This window comes from Euprymna scolopes, chromosome 25 (assembly GCF_053919585.1).
Source record: "Euprymna scolopes isolate OS-2025 chromosome 25, ASM5391958v1, whole genome shotgun sequence".
In the NCBI taxonomy this organism is placed as follows: Eukaryota; Metazoa; Mollusca; class Cephalopoda; order Sepiida; family Sepiolidae; genus Euprymna; species Euprymna scolopes.
The window spans coordinates 13,751,896-13,756,871 of record NC_136506.1 but is presented as its reverse complement, the minus strand read 5'-3'; positions in this window follow the sequence as shown (position 1 = coordinate 13,756,871).

The following is a 4,976-nucleotide window of genomic DNA, read 5'->3' as shown; positions in this document are numbered from 1 at the left end:
TAGGGTTTTTTATCAGAATGTCTTTGATATCTATCGATAATCGAAATAATTCGATGAATGAAGGAACGGGCGATTTTGACTAAACTTAGCACCTTACACAGCGTAACATCACAAGTGCATTTGAGAAGTTTTGTTACCACATAAGACGAAAGCCTCGACATAATCGACAATAGGTTCTTTGATATGGCAGGGGCGTGTTCGAAACAAATATTTCTGTTGAAAGTACAATTGCACCATGATACTTTACTTTTTCATTTTAAACTTAAATTCAAGCCATTGTCACCGCACAAGCAGTAAGGACGGACATAAAATCAACAGGAGATTTTTTGATATGGCAAGAGTGTGGTCGAAATGAATGTTTCTGTTTAGAGAACAATTGAAGCAGGATACTTGAGTTTTGCATTTTAAACTTTAATTCAAGCCACTATGTATACAAATAAGTTTATAAAATCAACAGTAGGTTTTCTACAGTGCAATGTAGATTAAAATATATTGTGAACTAAATCAGTGCGAAAGGCATGTGAAGCTTCCTCCACGTGCACCACAATGGGTCTCTAATTAGAGCAGGCAATCAATCGATTTGATTGAAAAATGGTTGATTTCTTAGATTTCGATGACAAAAAAATATGAGTGTGAAACATTCATTGTATATCATTCAATACCGGGCAACGTCGGGTCACCCTGCTGGTAAAAATTAATTATTTAAGCTCAGTTAAAGTTTAATACTTTGAGGTAAGTGTGAAAAAAATATCTAAGGAAGCAACATTGAGTAAAAAACGTAATCTTTCTCTGGTCATAATTATTATCCGTTTCTATTCTTCTTTTCAACCTATGTATATGGAATATTCAGCCTTGAAGATATGGTAGCCATCTACCAATTATGACACCGGCTCTTGGACAAAGAAATTAAAATCATATTGTTCTACATTGAGTTTACCGGAATATCATCGAGCCATTTAATCGCAAACCGTCCGCAAGATGGGGACGCACTTCGTACACCTAATCAAACACTAGATATGCTTTAAGTCATAGCTGATGATTAGATAATTTATAGATTTCGGTAGGAAGAGGGGAGGAACGAACGAAAGAAATGTAAAAATACAAATAAATAAATAAATAAATATCAGTACGAATAGCGACCCTCTCTCAGCCTAAAAATCTAAGGCAGATTCAACTCCAACCTTCCTTACACACAAGTTAGCAGTTTCTTCGCCCCCCCCTCTCTCTCTCTCTTTCTCTCTCTCTCTCTCTCTCTCTCTCTCTCTCTCTCTCTCTCTCTCTCTCTCTCTCTCTCTCTTTCCAATGATTAGAAGAATGCCAAATCTATGAATTCTTCCGTTTTTCAGTTCCAACTCTGCAGGATATTTTTCTGTTGGAATTTCCCTAACAACGATCTGTTCAAGGTTCTTCTAAATAGTTTACAGGTGTTAATAAAAGCAATTACCGGTTTTATAAGGACAATTTTCCAAGAAATTTCCGAGTTGCTAAGAGAATTATGAGATTAAATTCATGTTTTAACAGAAATTGTGCTCATATTAAAATATTATTTAATGATTATAAACGAAAATAACTATCTTTACTATTATATAAAGTCACATTGTGTATGTGAGTGTGAGTTCTTCCGCATAGGTTCCAAAACGGCTTAGCCTATCTTTTACAAATTTCACACAAAGGTAATGCATATTTTTGGCAGTGTTCTTGGATCCATCTTGTACAGAAATTCACCGATAAGTTTCGAAAAAATCCGATCATAAAAATAGTTTTTCTTCGTTTTTATATATATAGAAAAGTATTTTTACAGGTGAATATTGTACATGTCACCGGTGTAACGTAAAATATCCCCCCTGTAAAAACTCTTCTTTTTTATCTATAAGAGAAGAAAGACTATTTTTAAGATCGTCAAGCTCAAGTATCAGCTGACGTGATATTGTAAACAAACACAGAATTTGATAAACGAGATTATCATTATTATTTTTATTATTTTTTTTATTTTATTTATTTATTTATTTATTTTAGCGAATTAGTCCACCCGGCAAATTATTCCTCGTAATATAGAATTATCAACAGAGGACTGATTCTATAATAATACATACGCCATCTGCATAAACGAAAATATCATGTTTAAGCGTATTGGACGACCGGGCAACACCGGGCATCCAACTAGTTTCATATAACAATAGGATTTGCGCCCAGATTTGTAATAACGAAAGGACAACTCGGAACACTGTATAGGTTTTCAGAACAAAGTTACAGAGGAAAATGATGACGTAGGCGAGGCTTATTTGTAAATGGGATGTCGGTAGAGAATCCCATCCCCACGCGCCCCTAGAGAACTTAGCTCTCAGTAAATATAGTATTTGGAATAGTCCGTTAATGGGCAAGTGACGGTCTCACAACACAATGCAAAAATAACTGTTTAATACAATTATATGAAAATAACTGTTTTATATTATTATGCCAAAATAACTATTTACACTATTATGTCAAAATAACTGTTTTACACTATTATGTCAAAATAACTGTTCTACACTATTATGTCAAAATAACTGTTTTACACTATTATGTCAAAATAACTGTTTTACACTATTATGTCAAAATAACTGTTTTACACTATTATGTCAAAATCACTGTTTTACACTATTATGTCAAACTAACTGTTCTACACTATTATGTCAAACTAACTTTTCTACACTATTATGTCAAACTAACTGTTTTACACTATTATGACAAAATAACTGTTTTACACTATTATGTCAAACTAACTTTTCTACACTATTATGTCAAACTAACTGTTTTACACTATTATGTCAAAATAACTGTTTTACACTATTATGTCAAACTAATTTTTCTACACTATTATGTCAAAATAACTGTTTTACACTATTATGTCAAAATAACTGTTTTACACTATTATGTCAAAATAACTGTTTTATATTATTATGCCAAAATAACTGTTTACAGTATTATTTTCAAAATAACTGTTCTACACTATTATGTCAAAATAACTGTTGTACACTATTGTCAAAATCACTGTTTTCTATTATGTGAAAATGTTTTATATTATCATAGAAAATAAATATTTTATATTATTATGCAAAAGAGCTTTTATATAATCACTAGCCTGGATGCCCGGCGTTGCCCGGGTGTGTGGAGGTTTGTGTAAGGGTGTTGGTTGAGAAAAAAAAAAGAAGCAAAACTGCGAGTGGAAAAAAAATAGGAAAATTCGGCAGGCTAGAACCTGTAACGCGCCAGAGAAAAAGGAAGTGAAAAAATAGCACAGAGTTTTATCGATCCACCTACCACGATTGTGACGTCACGTGCGGCCGAAATAACGTCTTTTATGCGACATCGTTAGCGCGAGGTTTGAATAACTTGCAAAAAAAAAAAAGAAAGTGACACCTCCTTGTAAAAAAACGTCCCAGTTGATGATAAAAGAATTTTTGGCAAATTTTTCGATATTTGTCGTCCGAAACATCAATCTTTAAAGCGATACCGTTTTGCACGGTCTGACGCATCTGTCTAAAGTTTTTGGCAGACATACAAACACACACACATTTTGCCTTTTATATATCAGATGTGAACATAAACTTTATACTTTTATGCAGAAAAATTGTTTTATATTGAAAAGCAGAGAATAAGGACGAACAACCGTTTTGTTGTTAAAACACCACGACGATGACGGTTGTTGTTATCATATAAACGAACGTCATCATTTACTGAGCATTATCCGATATCCGTGTTAGAGACACAACAGCCTTTCCTGTCACACACACACACACACACAAAATGTAGGGATCAAAGAAACACTCACGCTATGTTACAGCAGAGCAAGTTTCGATTTGCTGTTGAAGAGACAAATCAAGACCCCCCCCCCCAAAAAAAAAAAAAAATTGTTAATCAAAACTAAACTCCAGTTTCCTGTAAACATTTTCATTCTAACCCTTTCAATGTAGAGGTTCCTAGATGACTGAATTTTCTATATTAGTATTTTTTTTTTTTTGCCGCGAATGGTTTTCATTTGGAATTCTCCTCCTGCTCTTTGTTACCCCGATGGTATTAACACGCCGAAACTTACATCTAATGTGAACAATTAGATTGCTGCACAACTTCCCACCCTAGGAGCCGTCTTATAAATCTGGTCCCGACCACCGTAGATATGTTAGCTTTAGTGTTAAAAAAAAAAAAAAAAAAAAAAAAGACAAAAAAAATTAAGCAGAAACTTCACCTACGTTTTTTGATTTTAGGATTTCAATATTTATCAAGCCCTGGAGGCCACTCTATAACATTGGTTAAGTGTTAGCTAGATGGTTAGACAGCATTTAATCTGAGTTAAGACAAGTGAGTTATCTCTCCTTGTCTTTAGATTAGGGGAAAGTCTGTTTGGAGTTATCTCCTCTCTGTTGTCATTAATCTCTGACTTAAGACATTTGAGTTATCTCGACTTGTTGGCAATAAAAGAAAAGTCTGTTAGGAGTAACCTGCTTTTGGTTGTTGTCCTTATAGTGTAGCTTTTGAGGAAGGAGTACATAATATACGGGGAGGGGTTCTTCGATCTTGACAGTTTTTTTTTTTTGTGACAGAAACTGCTGTTTGTCTGTCTGCTACCAAAGTTAGTAAATGCTCAGTGGACAGTGACGATTCACATTTCATGGCATTAGCCTTTGTAGGGATGACAAAGTTATCCTCCTTTGGGGGTGGGGGTGGGGTTCATAGTTCTACCCTTGGGAGAAAGGGGGTCAAGGAAAGCCCAAATTTCGTGAATATACATGAAATTTCTATTCTAAAATGATCTGAGTGCTATGCTTCCTTCTTGCTTGTTTTTCACTCGTCTGAATGTCCTGATCTCGGTCTAACCCCTACAGATGAATGCCAAGCATTGAGCCAATGTAAGACAATCTTCGTGTACTCTGCATTACTTTCTTACAATTCAATAGAGTCTGAATGGTAGCAATGCTCCCCAGATTTCTAGTACTCTC